General features: G+C 40.7%; 1 long non-coding RNA gene across 1 annotated transcript in view; it reads left to right on the top strand.

The window, feature by feature from the left end:
* Positions 1 to 15,097, top strand: part of LOC102386450 — a 103,894-nt gene extending 88,797 nt beyond the window's left edge. The window contains exons 2-3 of the long non-coding RNA XR_324746.1: positions 7,734 to 7,819; positions 14,877 to 15,097. This is a non-coding gene — a long non-coding RNA (uncharacterized LOC102386450). The remainder of the gene's footprint in view (positions 1 to 7,733; positions 7,820 to 14,876) is intronic.
* The last annotated feature ends 7,876 nt before the right edge of the window (positions 15,098 to 22,973 follow it).

Below are 22,973 nucleotides of genomic sequence, written 5' to 3'. Positions count from 1 at the left end.
CCCCCCAGCCACCCCGATCCAACCCTGCTTATCGCACTTCATGCTGTCACTGAGTTCAGAACTACTGCAGATTCACAATTCATTAATAAATAGTAGAAATTGAGTTGCTGGACAAACCCTGAATTGATATATCACATCCCAGGTTGTTACTTCTATAAGTAGAAGCATCTATTGGTCACAAAGGATAGGATCAGGGCCCCATCATTCCACTAAATTTACATATTTTTCCTGTATTTATAATTGAATGCACTACAGCAGATGGTTGTGTTTTCTGATTACTTTTTGTTTGAGAAATGAAGGGGTCACCCAGTAAAAAGGCACAGTCTTGTTTCAAAACTTTCTTGTAGATGTACAATTACTGAAGATCTTCAGCGTAAACATATCACATAGTAAATATTTAAATCAACACTTGGCAAATATACATTACAAGCCTTCTAATCAGGTAAGTGATATTTTTATCAGCAAAATATAGTATTTAACAATTCAATAGTAAAATATTCATCTTGATCTGTAAAGACTGTAAAGTTAGAAGTTGAATGTGCAGTTCAGTCTTTAAAAAATACTACTAGTCTTTTAGAATAAATCACCAAATTTTTCCAAAGAGATAAAATCTCTCTATCTTGATTATTAAGTCATTCAGCTTGATCAGCAAAGTACTATATTCAACAATTTGATTCAGAATGCATAGTAAGGGAATGAAATACGCTGCTCAATTAGCAAATTATGCAACTATAAATCAGAATCAGTAAGCTATACGAAACATTACTTACTTAAGTAGAAAGGTTTCTAGTGTAGAAATATTTTTTTTTAATATAGAGAGTCACTAAACTAGTAAAGTAGTGCCAGTGTCTAGGATAAATTTTCTTAAATATGGCATTTTATAATCTATCACAGTTTTTAATAGAATTCCAGAACAGCCAGGAAAAGATCAAGTAAGGGAAGTCTGATGATTAAAATGCATAAAAATATATCATTTCATAACAACATTGGATTATTCATTACAAACTGGATTTATTAAACCCTAAGTAATTGAGGAAGAGTTATTTCCCCTTGGGTTGTCCTGGATGAAGATGCCAGCTGGCCTTACAGACTGAGCAAATGTAAAGGGGCCATGTGCCAACTGCAGCATCTGCAAAGTCATATAACATTCTTTTTCACTGCATTCAGGGATTATAGGGTTCAGAATACAGTGAAAGCCTTATTGAGAAGCTACAGTCAATGAGCTTTGAGATGACTTGCTCTGAATTCCTAGCCTTAGAAAACTGTAGCAGTTCAAAGGGCACTGAATGGGCCAGAGTGACCTTCTTTGTTAATTTGCAGAGGAACAAAACACATGCCTTAACCTGTTATTTTGCATTTATGTACATTTCAGGGTCAGGGCATACTTTGCTCCCAATTATCTAAGATCTCTTTTTTTTATTGTAGTGAAAAGTTTATAAGGAAGGATGAAATTTTCGTGACAGATCTTTAAAAATAAACTTTAGTCTTACTGCTTTACAACCTTGTACATGGAGCCTGCATTAAAAATCAGGAAGATAGATCACTAATTGACATATTTCTTCCATGATTATTGTACTGTTAATCTTTTCAGCTGTAGTTGCTATTTTTCAGTAGTGACTGGCCCATAAAACAGATTATCTGACATTTAGCAAGGTCATTCATTACTGTATAATTTTTTGTTATTTTATATTGAATAGATTTTGATTGTTCATATACGTTCTATTTATTACAAACAATACACACACACACCAACAATACATGCATGCACGCACATGAACAATATACGTGTATGTGCATATAAATATATCTGTGTGTATATGCACACATATGAGCTATATGTACATGCATATATTGTGCATATATACACACATACACATACATATACATGGACACACACACACAGAGTATTCTGTTAATAAAAATACAGTAGTAGTTACCATATCAATCTTATTATGTTTGACATGCTAACTAGTGGTACTCTGGGTAAGATTAAGAAAAATAATTAATATCTGATCAAATAATCTTAATCGTTTATTAAATAGATCTGTCATTAAAGCAATAGGGACATGATTTTAACCTAATTCTAAAGGGAATATGTAGTAACCCCAATATCTAGCCATCAAAAAGTTTCCTTTATAAAAGATTCTGTAATCTCTTCTTTGAAAAGTGCTTGTCTAATAAAAGATATCACCTGTACCACGAATTCTGATTCCTTTTGTCTCTAGACCAATATGGCTACAACCTGGATACCTGACACTTGGAAGATACTGAATTTTAGCCAATTTTTAAAATGAAATCTTCATAATTTTTACAAGGATTAAGCAAGTTTGACCACCTGAAACCTGAGACCTTGTTCCTACCTTTGCTTGAGGTCATTTGTATTATCACAGAGCCTCATCACCAGGGATCCAGGTTTTCAGTTTCCAATGGCAAAACAGAGACAACCACAGATTTCCTGTTTTTATTAGAGTAAACATGCATTTTCCCTTTTAGCAGAGAAAGCCACAGATTTCCCCCTTTTGCAAAGATCTCTGCAGGCTGGTAGAGTTCCAGCCTGCATGAGCTGATTGCAAATGGGACAGGAAACCCCCAGCCCTGCCCAGGGCAGGGAGGGAGAGGGGGAAGGGCAGGGTCTGAGGCTTTTAGTCCCAAGGCTTACATCTGGCTCAATTTCCTTCTGGAGCCTATAAGGTTAAATAAGTGGGGCATGCAGGGGGATGGGGGGGTTGTGGGGCAGGGCTGGGGGTGGAGCTGGCTGGAGGCTGAGCTGGCTGGAGGCTGAGGGAGTGCGGAGGTGTTGGTGAACCACGTGGAGTGCCCACCTGGTAGCACATGGACCACCAGCAGTGCTATCTGCTTGACAAGGCTTGGCACCTCCATGCGCGGCTTCCCTTAAGGGTCCATAGTGCTGCTGGTGGTACATGTGCAGCCAGCTGGGCATTCCATTTCTTGCCCCCCTGGCTGCCCTGGCAATGTGTCCCCTGCTTGTGCCGGTGCTTTGAGGGGCACAGCCCCACACCACTGCCTTCAGTGCAGCCCTGCACACAGGAGGTGCATCGCTGGGGCAGTAGGTTGGTAGTGAGCAGTGGTGAGGAGGTTTTTCACACAGCTCCTCTACTGCCTGATGTACCAGGTCGCTGTGGAGGAAGCAGAGTGGCAGAGAACAGCGGCAAGCAGGGGGCCCACTGTTCCCTGCCACCCTGCTTTCCTCCCCCCACAACCCAGCATGGCTGGGAGTGGAGGAGCCATGTGAAAAACCTGCTTACCAAATTAAACCAAAGTAAACTCCCATGGTGTGTACAAGCAGCCCTGCAACTTCTTTGTTCAGCTTCAGTGAAAGAAGTGAAGTGTGTGTGCCAGGAGGGATTTGAACATACATAAATCTAGCTTTTCACAACGTCCAATACTTGATTTCTCAGCTGAGGTAACATTCTTTTAACATAGGTTTTGGTATGTAATATAGTTAAAGGTGGATCATCTCTGTGTTTGAATGTGTGCATGCGTGTACATGTGCCCACATACACATTTTCTTACACTTCCCTTCCTACCTGGTACTTAGAATTAAAATAATTTTATAATAATGCATCACCAGATTATGCCAGGAAGGATGTTACAGGGGAAAAAAAAGGATTGCAGCCTTGGTAAAGAAAACTCTTATATAAGAAAACAATATGCAGAAGAGTAGCACTGGGAACATGAGAAACCGGAAAGTTTTAATAGACAAGTGCAAAAATCAAGACCAAAGCTCCCTTGCATTTGTTTGGAAACTAGGCCCACATTAGGGCCAAATAGCACCTGTCCCTTATGTGAGAGACCAAAAACACTGAATCAGAACATGCATTAATTTGAGGGATAAGGAGATATAGACAGATGGATCTGAGTTATGTAACTTGATCTCTCACAACCCAGTGTACTCTCATAAATGAGTTAGTGTGAGATGAGAGAAAGAAGTAGATGTGGAGGGTGTAACTGGGCAACTTCCTTTTTTTTTTTCCTAGTTGCACCTACTCATTGGCCATGTCTATTTGATATTGAATTTTAAAGTCTTAACTAGGTACAATGCAGAAAGTATGTTTTCTATAGGTCTGTGTAGCCTGTGGATACCCACAGGCTTACTCCCATTTCAGCGGCATTATTATTCATGATAACTGTTTGCATACTTTCATGCTGCAATCAGCCAAGCTGTCCTTGCCTTCCTTGTCTTATGCAAATTCACATTAGGCAGAGTAAGGATGGGAGAAGCTTTTCATTTTGAAACCTGATATAAGTCTATATACAGTTTAAGGCAACCCGAGGATAAATTCCTTCATCCCATTTTTTTTTTCCAAAGACCCTGTTTATAGTCTCACATTAATTTTCATTAACACAACTTCTTGTTTGCTTGGGGATTTTTCGTTATAGAAATACGCTTTACTATGTAGACTTGAAAAAAATGTTATTTAAAGTGAACCCTAATACCGTTTACTATAAATTATCTGAAATTCATTTAAACACTTTGTTGGGTTGCACTTAAAAAAAAAAAATAAAGCTCCTTCTGAGGTAATACCTTTTTTGATCTAACATAGATGTATTCGTCAATATCCAAGAAATATTTGTGGTGAGGGGGAGAGAAGCATCCTAGCAGCATAATAAACTAATACCAGATTACAAAGGGCTCCCTGAACTGGAATTAACTCCTTTGTAAGCAAACCACATAATTTACTAGGTAAAGCTGGTCAGTTTGTCTATCCAAGTATATCACATGCATGGATACACACACACACACACACTCTGTCAAGTAAGGACAAAATTATTTGTTAGGCAAATATACATTTATATTACAAAGAAATACACACATTTCTAAAGATCACAAGTACTCCTATGTTATTAAAGCTACCAAGCCCCCACCCCCCCCCCCCCCCCCAATTAAGCAATTTCAGAAGTAATTGTGCCCAGGGAACATTAATTTTACCTCCTTGCACATAAATCCTGTGATGGCTTGCTCAGCGTCCTGTAGGACGTTGACAACAGAGCTGGAACTCTGAAAAAAAATGCCAGATATCACAGAATTCATGGTAAAAGCATGTGTGAACAATGTTGGTTTCAGAATAATGCCTTGTCCACAACAAAACATCCTTCATTGTCATTCACTGTCCATACATAAAACTATAGTAGGCTCTCAACTCTGCTTCATGGCAATATGGTAGAACATTTCGTTGCATTTGCTTGACCAAAAGTTGGTTAAGAGAAGAGGCAAAGAAAATATTAGACTAGAGGATGTCATAGGGTGGGAACCAGTTTAGAAAATTCAAGATGGATCAGGGGGAAAAAATTACATGAAAGGCTGCGTAAAGTACACTTAGTGGTTTATTGCTAGACAAGGCTAGTTTTAGACAAGGTATAGGGAATAGAGAGGTATAGGGAATAGGTATAAAGATGGAATGAAAATAGGCATATGAATATCAATTAGAGTAGAATGTAATATCTATTTAAAATCTAATATCAATTAGAGTAAAAATTAGGAGTATAAAAATCTGGGTTGATCTCAGAATCTTTATTCTTCAGCCTTGAACTATGGTTCTTGCTGAACAGCCAATCTGTCAGTGAACTAAGGTAAAAGCTCTTTCAAAACTTAATTTAAAACTGAGGTGAGAAATCCTTCCCCCTAAAAGACTGGACACATGTTCAAGGGTTTTTTTTAGACTTTGGGAATTAAGAGAAATAATTTTTTAATTCTCTCAAATGTTAATAATATTGTTACTCATTTAAATGTTCACTTCATAAATTTTACTCATTTGCTTGATATGCATTGCCTCTGTTTGTTGGCTCATTTATTTTTTTTTGGTTTTCACTATTCAATTTACCATTAAAATGTATCTAAGTTTATGTATGTGAGTATTTAAACTTGGTGGGACAGGCTTTTTTAACATTTATTGGTTCCCAGAATATATCTGAGCGTGAACACATGCTATGTCCTTAATGATGAGGACAAAATTCCTGTAGAGCAAACAGTACCTGACTTATACAGGCAACATTTGTAATTGCTTTAAGATGGAAGAGTGAAGCATGGCCAAGCCTTAAAACAGGATGAAGGACTGCAAGATTTTATTAATAACATAGTGGATACTTCATAAATTAAAACATTACATTTCAGAAACAAAAGATGACTGCCATGGTTTAGAATATTTTTGGGTCCATTGGTCAGTTTTCAAACCAAACATGATATGCAGTCGACAAATTATTTTTGCTGAAGCATCAAGTGGGAGGGAGGGAAGAATGAAAAAAATATGATTTAACAGGTACAGAATGAAAAATGTGTCCACTCTATTCACCTGGCCATTATTCCACAGACATAGTGGGCCCTCTGACCTTGGGTATTCAGAGTATACACTGAATTCAGAAGCATTGGTGGCATAGTACCTGCTTCCTGCTGGAAAACATCATTCTGAAGTCCAGCTGCATCAGAAAGTTGCTAATTTATAGCTTCACCTGGTGGCACAGGGTGACAATAATGCTGCAATGTAGTCTTCCCAAAGATAAATGAAAAACTGCTCATCAGCTGATATTTGTTCTTTATTAGCCAACTGCCTGTCAGGAATGGCAGGACAGGGGAGAGCAGGCGAGGACAGAACACCACCACCCACCACCCCACATCACCGCCATCTCCCAGGAGCGGGGGGAGGGAACCTTGCCCTGCTGTCCCCTCCGGCCCCCTCGGCCAGTACCCTGTGCCACTGGCTGTAGGGAGCAGGGCCAGGGGAGGGGGCGCAAGGCAAGAACTGCTGGCCTCGCCCCCCCACTCTGGCTACTTTGTTGCCACTGCCTGCAGGCCATCACTGTTCTGTCCCTGCCGTCCAGCCACTCCATCCCTGCCATCATGGCAGTGGTCCGCTATGCCACTAGTGCCGCCTCCTGTCCAGAACTCTCTTGAAGCACTCTGATTGGTTGCTTCAGACAACCAATCAGAGTGTGAATAAAGCATTATGGACAGACAGACAGACTAAGGCTTTTATACTATTAGAATTTTCACTTCTTCCTTAACTCTTCCCATGGTTTTGTGCAGAGCAAGTAAAGGGGCAAATATTTTTAAAGTGTTTGTTTGGTTTTGTTTTTTTTTTGTTTTTTTAAATATCTAACAAAAAAATGTCAGATAAAGTGAAAGAACCATGGACTAGATTTATTGGAAGAAGGACCAGCAAGGAAAGCAGTTATGTAAACAGTTCTATAAAAGCATAGGTGGGAACTTAATTTATTTAATTTATTTAGACCAATGCTTTGAGATCCAGCACTCTTATGGAGGGAAAAAAAAAAAAATTTGGCAAAAAACCCTTACTTACATCTCTGTTGAGGATGCAAGCTTGTTTGTATAAGATCTTTAGATAGAAAGTATTCTAATATGAGATAGCATCTTTTCTCATTGTCCTGTCCACACTAACCTGAAGCCCAGATCTCCCTAGGCAATCCTGGTCATCTTCCTCCTCCTAAACACTTTCTTTTTTAGATACTTGGATCTGAAGATGATGGAGTTGCATAATATAAAGACTTGAATCTGACATGTAAGGGGAGGGAGTTCACCTACATCCCTGTACCTCTTTCTTCCTACTGGTGGTCTATTTAGCTGAAAAATCACAGAGAAGGGGGTTGGACCCATAGCTCCATCCATCCCTGTGCCCCCTTTGCTACATTATAGAATTATATTCCCTCTCACATGCTTTCCTTCTGACCCCATGATTCTTGCATTTCTCTCCATCCAGAGAACCTGGTTTAACAGATGATATTGAAAATACCTTCTGCTCTGCCTGAGAAGCTAGAGTGTGGGCAAGCGAGGCCTACAACCCAGGTATTCCATTTTCTGTAAATCCCATCTTAACTTAGATGGTGGGGGAAAAAAATGTGTGATTCCTCTTTTTCCATCAGTAAGAATCCAGAAAAGCAGCTTAAAATTTGTAGGCTTCATGGGATATTTTGCTGTTCTTCAGCTGTACTGAAGTGCTCTTACAAGAATATGTACTCCTACTGAAGTATGTGTCTTGTTGCAGTACTTCAGGGCATTAACAATAGTATAACTGGGGTCAGGGGAAGGTGCGGGAGGGGGTGCTGCCTTAGGGAGGGGTGCCATTTTAGCACCCCCACCCTGAGTCTTTGCCACAGCAAGAGCAGCCCCCACCACATGGACACAGGAGCTAGGCACAAGCAGCCCTGCACTGGCACTTAAGTGGTGGACAGAGATGATCAGTGACAGCAGCAGTCTTTCTGTCTACATGGCAGGTAAGACTATCCACTTTCCTCCTCCTCCTCTCACCTGTCTCTAGTGCTCTGCATCACCTCCCAGGGAGCAGGAGGAGTTTTCCCTGAGTGCAAAATCTGTTAGTTATACCTGTGACCAATAGTATGGAATTAAACCAGAGATGGCCAGCACAGCCTATTAAGTTCCACTTAAAGAAAGCCCACAGCTGATATAGCATGAAAAGAGAATTCTATATTCAGGATTAAATAAATTATTTTCAGTTTGTGAGCAATTATGTAGTAGGTAATTCACTTTCTGAAGGTACCAGACTGCTGCTGCCACATGCTCTACCCTGCTTTTTTTCAGGCACAGGTTTTGTTTTTTTTACAGGTTTGGCAAATTAGCAGCATGGCAAACACCTGCATGTGCAGCACGTGTGTTCTGCAGTGACACATATCGTATGTGTGCATTCATCTGGACATGCTCTCAGTGGGGATGGGTATAACAGGAAGCTTCAGTTTGAAAAGAAAGGCTTTATGAAGGAGAAGAAAAAAATGTGTTTGGTCTAGTAAAAGATATAAACTCTGGAAAGTGACTCTATATAGTATGGTCAGTGTTCGAATGTCTCAATGAGGGTTAAATCTGTAGCTCCCTCTGATATTGCAATTCATACTGCTCACCCACAAAATAATTTTATATCATATCTATAGTTCTTTGCTGTGATCTATATGAAAACATTTACTGTTCGTTTAATAGATCTTTTTTAGGTAATATTTTATAGATTACTATATATGATACATAATCTGGTGGCAAACTGAGTTCTCTGCTCTTTTATGTGCTGTGTGGTAGCATGCTGAATCCACTGGTAGGCAGTTTACCACAGACATTCACTGTGCAGAAAAGTTGCATGAAGTGTCTGTCACTGCTGAGATATGTTGTGACAAGTGTAGCAAATGCTATACTAGAGTCAACAATGAAATACTAGAGTCAGCTGTTGGTTCATAAACTTTAGATGATTCAATCGTTACAAGGTTATAATACAGATTATGAATTGACATTGGTAAAAGACTTAAGTGAAGTAAATACATCTTTATACATTTTAAATAAAGCCCTTTGAACTATAAATCCCTTCAGAGGACAGAGCTATGTACAGTATCAATTCTGTGGAGAGGAGAATTTCCTGTAGTTAACAGCAGTGTTGCTTCATATGGATAAAGACTCTTGTGCTAGCAATAATAATGCTTCCAGCACTTTTCAATTCCTGATCCTACAATCTGAAATGCAAAGCAGAAAAGCTGACATGAGTGACTGGGGCTTTAAAAACCTGCAGCAATCTATTGTACCGCTGTAACAATCCAAGTCCATAATATTATCAATTCAGCCTCCTCAGTAAAGCTCTTTGCAAATATGAAGAGAACCAAGGAAGGAAATGAGTGGCCATTCAAGGAGATGATTCAAAGATCATTCGCTTCCATTACTTCTCTCACAGCCTTTCTTAAAGCTATGATAAATCTTCTCCTCCCCCCCCCCAATAATTTTTGTCCAAATGTAGCATCTATTCAGACTACAACTAAAAAAGCACAGTTAATTTTAAAAAAGGCTTCATATTATTCATCTTCATTTTTCTATCCTAAACAAGCCAAGCTATTTCCATCTCCTCTCATAAGAGAAGTTCATAAGGTGAGGTCCTTCTTCATTTGTTTGATTGTACTAAGAGCCTTTCTCTGCTCTTATTCCAGGTTGGTTCTGGTGATTTTCAGTTGACTGGAATAATTCCACTGAAAATTGCCCAAGCCTCCACATCCTTTCGAGGCTGGCATAAGTAATCTCAGATTTGTGCTATTAGGAATTTTGAAGCATTGTACATTACAATGTGAAATGAGATCAAGAGCTCTCCTGTATGTTGTCTTCATTCCTCCTTGGTTGTTTGTATGTTGTCCTCATTCCTCCTCATTCCTCTGTGGTTGTTTGCCTCGGCTCCTCTACTCTTCTTCCTTGCCATCCTCTCTTCTATTTCCTCTTTGTTGTCCAGTACAGCAAGCACATGCTTGAATTTGCTTGGTGAGAGGGCAATAGGACAGGCCCTACGAGGAGAGACTGAAGGACCTGAACCTGTTCAGCCTCAGCAAGAGGAGGCTGAGGGGAGACCGAGTGGCTGCCTACAAGCTCATCAGAGGGGATCAACAGCAAATAGGTAGAGTCCTTTTCTCCCCAGCACCACCTGGGCTGATGAGGAACAATGGTCATAAGCTGATGGAGACTAGGTTTAGGTTGGAGATCAGAAGGCAATATTTTACAGTTAGGGTGGCCAAAATCTGGAACCAACTTCCCAGGGAAGTGGTCCTCACCCCTACCTTGGGCAAATTCAAGAGGAGGTTGGATGATCACCTGTCTGGGGTCTTGTGAACCCAGCATTCATTCCTGCCTGTGGCAGAGGGTCAGGCTAGATGATCTGTTCAGGTTCCTCCTGACCCTAGCTACTATGAAACTCTCTGGCTTAGTACAGAGGTTCAAAAAAACCCAAGGCAAAATTGATTCAATCTTCGCAGTTTTGTTGTTTTTTCCTAAACTGCCTAGATTGAACCGGTAATAAACTGAGTTCAGAGTTTGTGTGGCCAGGAGCCTAGGGAGGTGCTCATGTGCACCACCCCTCATGGCCAAACTGCCTAGGGTTACTGAATCAGCAGCCCAGGCCTGATTGCCAGCTGAGGTCTGGGAGGGGAGGAAAGGAATCACTCATGAGGGGTCTTCTTCCACCCCAGCTTCCAGACAGGCTGGGCTTGTCTCAGTCCTGCCTCTTCCCCAGGTGTCGGCCTCTGAGAGGAGGGGGTGCAAGTGAGGAAGGTACCAATCCCTCACTGCCCTGCCTCCCCACATGGGTTCTGCTCCACGCAGGGAAAAAGAACCCATTGCGGGGGCAGGGGAGGATGTGGCTTTTCACCCCCTTGTAGCGTGATCAGGCTGGGATCATCCCAGACCCACCCTTTCTCTGGCCCTCTGCCTTGGAGAAGGGCAAGGGATAGAAACCCTCAACCCAACAGCACCCCCCAGTCAGTGTCTGCCTGTCACAGAGAGGAAAGCACCTAATGTGGGGGGCTTTTCACATCCCCCCCACCCCTGCGCCCCCATGGCTGGAGCCTGACTGGGATCCTCCTGTTCTGCCCCTTTCCCAGCTATCACCTCCAGAGGGGTGGGACAAGGGGTGGGAACACATCCCCCTGGCCCAACACCACCCCCTCCATCTGGGATCTGCCTGGCACAGGAGGAAAGTACTCATGTGGGGGCTTTTCATCTCCCCACAGCTCAGAGCTAGGCTGGGATTGTCTCAGCCCAGCTCCTTCTCCAGATGTCTGAAGAAGATGTCTCCCAGCTGCAGGGAGAAGAAAAGTTCCCAGGTGGGTGCTTTTCCCAGTGCCAGGCAGACCCTGGCTGGGGGGTGTGGGCACTGACAGGACAGGGGAGTGCATTCTTACCTGCTTCCCCCTCTCTCAGAGGCAGAAAGCTGGGGTAATCCCAGCCTGGCTTGAGCTGCAGGGGAGCAGGCAAGAAGCTCCTGGGTGGGGGCTTCTCCTTCTCCCCCAGACCCTGGCTAGAGGAGCAAGTGCCAGGTGGGGACATGGAGATGTACATTCCCCCCCTCTAGCAGGTGGAAGCTGGGGAGAGGCTGTGGGGCTGAGCCAATCCATGCCCAGCTCACTGGGCTGCAAGGGTGGGAAGAAAAAGCACCCACCAGAGGGGCTTTTCTTCCCCTTGTACAGTCTGGGGCTAAGGGGGCTGGGCACTTGTTCCCCTGCTCTGTCCCACTGGGCAGACAGACCCAGGCAGGAAGCAGGCTGGGGAGCTGAGGCTTTAGTGTCTCAGCTCTGTGACAACTTGGGGTGAGACCAGCCTTGCTTTGTTGGAGCAGACAGCACAGGGCTGCAAAGCATCCTGGGATGCAGGGTGACTGTGAGCTAATATGAATTGGAAAGGTTCTTCTCTAGTAGCTTGTCTCTTTCTCTTATTGAACTCCTGGATATGCATTTCCATGAGTCAGTTTATTCATCTAAATGTCTCCCCTTCATGTTACAGGGGTGTAGGCTGTAGCCATGTTGGTCTAAGAACATAGGCAGACAAGGTTCTTTGGGTGAATCTGATATCTTTTATTAGACCAATTTAATAGTTAGAAAACAATTATTAAGCAAGCTTTCAGGTTTTTGAACCTGAAAGCTTGCTTAATAATTGTTTTCCAACTATTTAAGTTGGTCTAATAAAAGATATCAGATTCACCCAAAGAACCTTGTCCCCTCCATGTTCTCATTTTAGCAAGTATTTGAATTGCCTGTGCAGCCTACCCTCCCCTTCTGCCCCAAATCTTCAGATCCTCATATATATATTCCACCATTGTCTCTACCTCTATTCTTTGTTCTCATATCTTTTCTTCTATGATTTCTATCGGGAAACATTTCTTCCAGGGAGCTAACCAAGGATAACATGCAGCCCACAGCTTCTACATCTCATCCTCTTCATTATCTCTGCAGTTCTTTGGAGCTCCTCCATTGCTGTCTCAGTTCCCATCATTATTTTCTCTTCCCTGTCACTACTTAAAATAAACTCTACTTACTGCTGTTTGTTCAAGGTCTCTTTGGCTGTTGGCTGCTTAGCTTTATAGCTTCTTGCTTAAATCATCTCTGTCCCCTTAGTTAGGCTCAACAGTTAAGCATCTGTCAGCTGAGAACAAAAGTAGGAGTGACTTCATGTCCTCAGCTGTGATGCCTCCAGCCTACTCACAACACAGACCTCAGACAGATTCTGCAAGCTACACACTGCAAACCAAGCCAACTACCAAGTAACAAAGAACCAAAGTTCACTTATCAAAGAACAGGGACTGCTTCTTCCTCAATATTGACAAGTTCCAAGCAAAGTTTTCTGCCTACTTCTCTCTGTTCAGTGGCTCCTTGGTTGCTAGAATAGAAAAATATTGTTATAATATAATGTTTTAGTATTTGAAAAAATTATTTATATTTGGAATTTTTCCACTTTCCAAACTCACAACTGAATGAGCCTTTCCATTGTTTTTATGTCAACATTTTGAAATGACTAGAAAGTAGAACTTCAAAGAAGCTATGAATGATATATATCTGCAAAAGTACAAAGAGCTTCTATAATGAGTCTATACTGAAGTTTTCCCTCTTCTACCCAAGAGGTTTTTGGAGTACATATGCACACATAATCTGCCTAAACCTAAGAGGAGATGATGACTCTACCTAGTAGATATGTTCATATAGTTATCAGACCTTTTAATTATATGAATGCTGTACTGCAAGGGCTAAAGATCTATCAAATGCATAGCCCAGATACTGTATGATAGCTCCAGAAAACAGGATGTAGGACCTTGAACCCATGGCATTTGATGGGGTCGTGGAACTGGCAATCATATATATGTGATGTCACCACCAGACCAATTTTCATATCAAGTACCTTCCATGAATATTCATTTCAGGCACAGTTTTTACAGAACATGGTTAGTTTTTAACTTTATTATATATTCTTATGCAGAGCCTAAAAAGCACAATGAAATATGGTTTCAAAAAGGCATAGGTGTGCATTTGACCTGGAAATAATGGTGATACAAGTGTTACATATATATACACACACACAAGAGTACTACAAGAGCTGTTGTAATGAGTCTAGTAATGAGTGTGTATTTGCTAGAACCTCGATGTGTCTTCATCATTCAAACACTGAAATAAAAGCCATTCTTTTCAAAAGTGTGCATCAGCCAATATATTAAGATGTTTTTGAGAATCTGTCCACTGATAGTGGATTCTTAAATGGAAGTTCCTTTCTTGAACCAGGGATCTGAGCACTATTGAAAACTGGCTCATAACACTAAGGAAACTGCAGATATGTATGATACAAATCTTTCCTTCTAATTAATGTTATGCATGTATCCCTGTTACGATGTGGGATCATTCTTTTACATGTTTCTCAATATGATCATTCAGGCTTTCAAACATTTTACAGAATACATTTCCAACTTATTGTCACGTAAAACATGATAATACATTAAAGCAGAAGAACAGGTCATTGCAAAGCCTTCGGGGAAACAGATGTTGTGACTGTAAAGTTACAAGGGTGAGACAACAAGAGTATAATTATAAAAGGTTGACAGAGGAAAATAAGATTAAGAGTCAGAGGTGCCAGTGGTGTATTTAGCATAGTGAAGGCCACACATACTGTGCAGAGGGTGTTACAAGCAGCACTTGATACAAATGTTGTTTTTAATTAATCAGATTTTTTTTCTTTTCATAATGAATTTAATATTTTTACTGCATAGTATAACTGGTGCCACAAAAAGACCTTGTAAAGGACAATGATCAGACACTGAATTGAGACACTCTCATTGTGAGTGACAGTAAACAACTTTTGTATTGTACTGCAAAATTGTTTTGGTTTGTTTAACAATGGCTCTAGCAGGTGGCATGTGGTAGAGACTGGGTCTATCACCATCTCCAGGGTGCCAGACATTCCTCAAATTTTCTGTGAGAGGAATGTATTGGTGGGATTGAAATTGTAAAGGCACGCAAGCATCTGCTGCTTGCTTACTCTCATTACCATTCATACAGTTCACTCCTGCAGGGTTCAGCCTAGCAGCCAGGACATGGGGCTCTTTTTGAATGTTTTTCAGCATGAAGAGAGACCTAGAGCATCTATTTGAAAACACACTCCAATGAAGAGAAGATGTATTTATTTTGCAGTAGAAGTAAGACTCTGAAGGACAATTAGGAAAGTAGCAGAACAAAACCAGAAGGGAATTGGTGAATATAATATTAACGATTCTAAGTGGAATGATTTCAGGTTATTTCTGGCTGATTACAAGTTATCTATTCTTTCCCACGGTTTGGAAAAGCAAACTTGGACCCTTACTCCAACATTTAAAATAAATAAATAAATAAATAAATAAATAAAAAGCTTTACATTTGGGTCTCTCACATTTTATACTTCAGTCCATCACCATGTAACTTTCCAATAAATATAGTGAAGTCCTGGGAGGAATTTATTGAATATCTGGAATTTCTTTCTCCTCAGGATGAAAACTGATCCTTGTTGGAGGGGAGAAGGAAGGGGATCGATTTTGGTCTTAGTAATAAAATGTATTTCTCTCCCTTTTTTCTTCTGGAACCATAATGAAATTGTATATTGAACTCGTCTCTATTAAAACATTAACAGCTTAAGATGCCTGGAAAGTTTTAGAAATAATACATTTTAAGAAGTATTAGATGTTGTCACGGGGTGGGATCCCTGGGGATGACTGTGATGCCCCTAGGGCCCTGTGACCTTGCCAGCTTCGCCCTACGGGTGCCTTCTATTCTTTCCTGCCATGTGTTGATGGTTAAGATAATAGATGGTAGATAGAGAGGCTGCCCTCAAGTTGATCTGTAGTCATAGTCCTAGTGGACCCTCTTCACACCACTGATCAGCAGATAGCTCTTAGGGATTGTTAAAGCACAATTAACCCTTAAATGGAATGTGAAATATGAACACAGACAAATCTGTGTCCTAAAATCAAAGTCTAACTTTATTAATACACCAAGTATCATCTCAGCAGTTTCTATATTCAGAGAAGGGGTGGGGGAAACGAACCCCTCCCCCCCCCCACTTAATACAATGATCTCACCCAATTGCAGATGTTAATTTGCCTCAGAAAAAAGATGGCCACTCAGTTCCTGAAGGAAAGGTGTGTCATTGGCTAGGATGATCCAGACAGGTGTTGAAAGCTGGATGCATGATGTAAATGATGATGATGATAACGGCGATGCCACACTTAATTCTTGCTTCCCCCTTTTATGCTGCTTTAACTTGACTCCTTGCTTTTGGATTGGTCTCTCTGCAGTCAGCATATTGTTCATATTTCATCCTGTCAGCATATTCCTTTGTTCAACAGCTGCATTATGAGCACACCTCTTAAATTTGGCCTTTTTCCGGTGTCTTACTTTAAGCATGGTCTATTGGTCTCCTTTATCATCTTTCATTAACATATCCAATCATTTCATCCCTCTGATTCAGCCAAGTTCAGTTAATTTGAGCTAGTAGCAAAACTATTACTATGTTGTGTTAGAAAACACTCTCAGCGATAGAAAAAAGGAAAGAAACATCATGCGAGCAAACTCAAGGCTATAAGCTGCTTGCAGGAAACAAGGCCAGTTGATATTGGAAACACCAGCAAAATTAAAAGTTCAGATAACAATGAGACTATGCAGAACTTTAGGCTGAATGTAAAGAAAATTTTAAACAATGCTATAATTCACCGCTCTATAAACAGGTGCAACTTTAAAGCATAAAATATGACAAGCTACCCTAACAGACCCCACTAAACCATATGGGTTCTTAGACCCCTTGCTGGGTCCCGCTCTAAGTAAGTGCCTCATGGGACACCCCAAGCCTTATGGGCTAGACGCGTGGCTACAAAACCACCCCTTTACCATGCTCCATGACTTACAGATGGTATGCAGACATTGTCTCTAGTGATGAGGCCTCAGTTTAGTTCAGCTTCTTGTTGTCACTGGACCCTTAGCCTCAGTAACTATGCCCTCTGGCATTGTAGTCTCCTCACTCCCTGTTGCTGTGCCTTCTGGCACTGGGGTTCTGCATGGTAGTGTGCCCTGATGAGGCCTCCTTCTCCCAAATAGCCTCAGTCTGGTCCACCGGACTAAAAGCAACAACATAAATATGAGCCCCTGGGCTATAGCATAACAGCAACCAGAACACTGGAGGTCACACTCTGTCCCTTTAAGAGGACCAATTTCTCCCTCAATAATGTGTGCCTCCTAGCCCTGGACACTTTAGGAGCTCCTAAACCTCATAAGTCTCACCAGCAGCAGCCTAGACATCCATTAATCTTTGTGGAAATTTTCTGAATGAACTCCATTCCCCCTGGCAGCTGCCAAGACCCTAACTGCCTTCAATTCCAGCCCTGGGGCTTATATGGGCCCAGAGCCCTGCTTTCTTCCGGTCAGTTGACTCGGTGCAGGTGCAGGCTAATTCCCTCCTTAGCCTGACGCCACAGTAACCTGCACCTGTGGGGTTTCTGCCTGTCCACCAAGGCCCTCTCTCTAGGCAGTTTTTGCCCTTAAAGGACCAGGCACCTTAATGCCCTGTGACAGATGTTTTCTAAATGTAACCAAGTTACCTGAGTGCATTCAAGATTGCCTGTCATGCAGAATATTTACCCTCAAAGACCCCCACTGCATACACACACTGCTCTTTCCCCTAGTATCAGTTGTTGGGAAGACAGAACAGAGAAACAGACTTCCTAAAGATGCAAATTTAGTGTTATGCCAGGCCATCAAGAACTTTTAATTACATTTCAAATATTAATAGCAGTACAAAAATGCAGATGGAGGTTACAGCATATTTCATGGGTCCAGATTAGCAAGATTTAAATGCTTAAAGTGGGACTTGGGTGGAATTGTATACCCAAGATCTTTTCTATAGCCTCTTTCCACTCTTTGACTGGTATTTGTTTAAGAAAAAAATAACAAACAAGAGGATACTACTTCTGTCTTTTGACAGATATCAGCTTCACCAAGTTTTTCCATGCTCAGAAAGAAAGGAGCTATTAAGACAACTAGTCAAGACCTCTTCCCCAGGCAGTGTGTAAATGGTCTGGATTTTGCTGCACTGGTAACTAAAATTCCTGCTTTCCTGGGTCTGGTCACAGATTAATTCTAGATAACAGATAAGCATTTTCAGTTAGTCTTCAGTAGCTCACAGAATTGAGTAGAACTTAAATCTTGAATGAAAGGAAGGGAACAGAGCCCAGGGGCCATCTCCATGGTTGGCTGTTCTGAAACTGGGGGTGTTTGAAGCTTCTCTCTCTCCAGTTTTTAGGAAATCTCCATGTCTGGGTGTTCTGAAGCCTCAGACAGTGAACGGTCAGGGGCTTCCAACCCTGACTCAGTCTGTATTTCACACACATTGCCATATCCTCTGGAACCTTGAGCTACCAGATGGAGGCAGGCAGGTGAGCATGAAATCTGGCAGGTTTCCAATAGAAATCTGCTTGGCAAGGGTGTTCCAGTTGAATCCCATCAAAATCTATCATTTTTACAGTAAACCCATATCATTGCCATGACATGGCCTGTTTTCAGTGACATAGCAAAATCTGAAAAATGATTATTTGTTGAAATGTTTCCAGTCAGCTGCCCAGATTGTGGGCCAAATCCTATCACAACTGGTAGTCACCTAAATTGACTGATTTACCTATATATGATCCTAATCCATACTGCTTAAGTCCCTGAAAAACAATTAATGTCTTCCTTCTGCTTGTTGCTATGTGTGACTTAAGCCATGGGCAGATATTCCAAGTTTCTGGGAAATTTGTAGTGCTAGAAAGCCTAGTAAAGCCTGTAGTTTCCCCCTTGTCCCCATTTCTCACACATTCCCACACTGGGGTGACCCCAAACTCATAAATGCAGGAGAGCCGCTGCCCTGACATGAGTTGAGCAGCCTGTGTTCCTCATGTATTCCCCAAACCAGGCTTACCCCAGTTCAGAAAGGCTGTGGGAAGCCTTTTCCCACTACTTAACTCCTCCCAGTCCCCTGTAAGAGTGGAGCAGCAGTTCCTGCCCTCCATGCTTCTGTATGAAAAACTCCCATACAAGCATGATCTTTCGATTTATCCTGGAACTGGCACATTTTCTTCAGGATAAATTGAAGGACTGCTTGCATGCTCCCAGTTTCTAGTGGGAGAAAATAATTTCTCCTGCTAGAAATGTTATATCTATCCCTACCCTTAGCCTTCGCACTTAAGAATGCTAAGTACACTGAGGTTTCTAATGGTCAGAATAGAAATTTGGCCTGTATGTCATTAAAACATAGGCAAGGATATGTGGCTCTACATTTTTAATTGTCTTATTGTATTAGGCAAATAAATCCTGTACTGTTAATCAGACCTGTGACAGTTTTACATGCCAAAACAGCCTTTATCTCATCAAAATAATTCCATAAGTGAGGTTCAATATCACACCATAAGCAGGAAGCATTCCATTTTTTTACTATTCAGAAACTTTTAGTAGGAAAGCAACATTACAAATCTTCCCATTACTCAGCAGTTAAAGCAGCAATTTTGGCTTTTCCATATCAATTCTAATGCATCCCCATCCCTTCATGAGGCAGGTGCCTCTTCAGTGCACAGGGCAGTGCACTGAATAAGGAAGCTGAGTGGAGCCAATTCGACACTGCGGCTGCATGCAGCATCATGGGTCCCCATTCCTGAATGAGGGAGGCACCCCTTCGGTGCACAGGGCAGTGCACGGGGCTGAGAGAGAGCAGACAGGCCCAATGGCTGCACAAGGCTGCTTGGGCCTTTCTGCAGCAAGCAGCAACCAGGCAGGTTGACTACCCTGCCATTGTTGTGTTCTGGTTCCTTGTACTGTTGGAATTTTCACTGTAAATTTGTGTCCCTATGTTATATTATCAGAAAATTGTAAGTTGCTTTCTTCATTGTGTTGGTTATCTTTATGCATTGTATCCCATTTGATGTAATCTCATTTGTGTATTTTCAGTCATTGTCCCATTACTGCCAGAGTCTCATTTGTTGATTTGCTGTTTATCCTGTGTTTTATCATTGAGTGTTCCCTTGCCTGCCGCCTGGCAGGGACTGCAGTGCACACTAACCAGAAGGCCAAAAGGGATCAAGGCCTGTGCTAACATAGTGTTTTTGTCTGCCATATCCGGTTCAAATTGCCTGAGTTCAGGATTAATAAGAATTATTATCTTTGTAAACCTATATTTGTAAATATTAGGTAGGTAGGTAATGTAATGTAATATTGTACAATTAAACCTGTAAATTGTAAAGTATCACTGGGTGTCCCAGATCTCAGCTCTACTCTCCTCTCAGGGAAAGGAGGTGGGCTGGCCTGCAGCTAGGCAGTCACACTCCCACAGCATACATGCACCCACTGTTATCCTTTCAATTGAAGAGGGGGTACCAGCCGTGTACCACCCAGGTTATGTAAGAAAGTGACCTGACCTTAGGAAATTCATTTTTTACTTTGCAATTCATGGAAAAGGGACATATTTGCCTGGGTGAGTCTCTCCATTGTATTATTTTTATATATCTAATAGTAATAATTATCATCATGAACTTTTCGTTGGGCTAAATTGGAATCCATCAGCCATTATAATCTAATCTAGAAAGATGGACTGAAAAGATTGACAAAAGTAGTTAAAAAAAACCAAGAAGCAGCAGCCTGCTTTATTTATGCTTCATTTTCTTCTGTATGTCAGTCTCTCTGTGAGTACCATACATATAAAAAAGTAGGCAGTTCATTGTGGGTAGAATTAGTATGACTTTCTTTTTCCTTCTCTTAAAACTTTAATGATAAAGAAATGTCTTGCAAAATTTAACAACAACAAATGCCCATATTGATATAATGTCTAATTTCATTGGCTTTGTTAAAGCCATAGCTATTTGTGTTAAACATTGGGGTTAGTTTCTTTGCCATGAAACTGCAGGAAAGACAGACACAGAAAGACACAGTGAGAGTGAGCTAACTAGAGATGCTGTATAGTTTTATCAAGCATTCTGAAAAAGTCACTAGCTGGCATCTGCTATAGTGTGAGGACATTAGCATAGGAAAGCTCTTATTATGGATAAATGAGAAGTCTGTAATTGCTGTGGTGTAATAAAAATGTGATAGAATTCATTGTTATTTGCCTTGCCAATCCCCTCAGACACCATATATTACTTGCTGGTGTGCTACTCACTTTCATCTATAGTAGCAAAGATTTTTTTAAATAATTGGGTCACATTACAAAGTTGGCAGACGTTAATCTTCCCCTTTGGCATGATCTTCTGCTCGTCCATCATTACCTGAAGCTAGATAATCAAAGCAACACGTGGAAGCATGATTGCAGCATCTTTGAGGTTTCAAATAACAGTGTTAGCAAAGGTTTCAGACCTTAAACAAGGAAAAAAGAGAAAGTTTGATGAAAAGTAGGTGTTATAAAATGATTGACTTCAGAAATATTCTGGAGCAGCGCATATATTAGTTTATATGTGATGCATCTCTTTTTAGCAAAGGAAAATCTAGTTTCATTCCAAATCCCATCTGCTTTTTGATTTTAGACATAAATATAAATACTTGTCACGCGATCATTAAGAAAGGGAAGTGAAACAAAGCAAAGCCAATTTTTGCCTCAAGCTCTTGTAAGTATTGGAGTTATCTCCATATCTTGCATGATGTCTTGGAGATGTTTCTTCTTGAAAAAGCTACAACTTTTTGTGTGTGTCAAAGTACTGCTTATGATTAAAGCTTCCTAATTTGCATAATTCAGTATTGTGAAAATGATGCTTCAGCTGGCACTTTCTAGTAAATGTGTGTTTCTCTATTAGTGCAAAATGGAATGAGAGTTGTGACAGTGAACATGCAAAAGTTAAAATCTGCATTGGCTGCTTCAGGGAAGCTCTAAATGTTTGTTTCAGCACCAGATTAAAAACATTGGGAAAAATTATTGGAATGATAGAAAACAAAGTGTTCTGATGCAGCATTATCTCTCAGTACTAGTGAGATATTTCTTGATTTTTATAATCAACACTGTGCTTAATCTCTTAAATATACTGTACAAATAGAGGCCATTTCCTTGCAGAACAAAACTAAAAAGCTGTGGAACGAGATTAGTAAATTGGGGGGAATTAAATCTGCATTAAATTTAAACTGGACATGGGAACTCTGAAATATAGCACTGCAGCTCTTGAAACTCCAACCCTAGCCACTTATGCCCATTTTTGCCCATTTTCCAAAACAATTTTGTTTGAATTCTGTTACAGTCTTTCTACTGGTTTTTATCATGTTCACTTGTTGCTAGTAGAAATTAAACAGAAATAAAATATCGTTGTTGAATAGCCAGAAACCCTGGATTCCTATATCCCTGAATTTTGGTAAGTACAGACCCAGCTCCTAAATTGTTTGCTGTGCCTGATGTCTCAAAGGGACTGAAAACACTCTGTAATTACAGTCTTCCCAGGGTGTTTTCTGATAGGATAATTATAGGCTGGATGAAAGACAATCTTCAAGGCCCCACCAGTGCCTGGAAATAGGAAGCTTCTTTGTTTAATCTTGCAACTTTCTCGTCCCGAGTTTTGGGCTTCTTCACTTAAAGCATCTATTAATTATAATGCCCAAAAGTAGGCAAAGGACCACTAGACAATAATAGCTTGAGTATAATATCCAAGAAGTCTCTTGGAATGATAATCTCATTCCTGTGTGAATTAACTACAGTATTAATGAGGGGCCCTGGCTCTAGTGAAGGTTAGTAGAATTCATTCATTTTATTCTTTGCTTCCAAAGGGAAAAAAAAACATGAAATAAGAAGTAGGAAATCTGTTCTTGGTTTTTAACAAAAAGAGCAAGTGAGAAAGAAGATGAGGGTAGGCTTAATTCTCTCTCTTTATCTGCTTGAAATTGCAAAGCACTATAAAGAAATTCACCACCTGAATAGAATATCATAGGCTAATTAATACTGATTCTGTCCTACAAATATTAGTGTAAAAAGCTGCAAGTCAAGTAAAAGAACAAAAGGAATTCTTGTGGGTGGGAGATGGAAGACAATGTTGAAGAGCTGCAGGGAGACAGTTTTAGTATTAGTGATAACACAGTTATGAAGATAAATGTAAATTTAAGTATGCAAATTTGAAATGGAAAGAAAAGTTACTTATTAAGGTAGCTTGGATTGTTGATCCAGTCTTGTTCAGTAAAGAACATACCTGTCATGTTGTACA

The sequence above is a fragment of the Alligator sinensis genome, unplaced genomic scaffold (assembly GCF_000455745.1).
Source record: "Alligator sinensis unplaced genomic scaffold, ASM45574v1 scaffold834_2, whole genome shotgun sequence".
NCBI classification, from domain to species: Eukaryota; Metazoa; Chordata; order Crocodylia; family Alligatoridae; genus Alligator; species Alligator sinensis.
The sequence above is the reverse complement of the archived record's forward strand: the minus strand, read 5'-3'. Positions and strand labels throughout refer to the sequence as shown.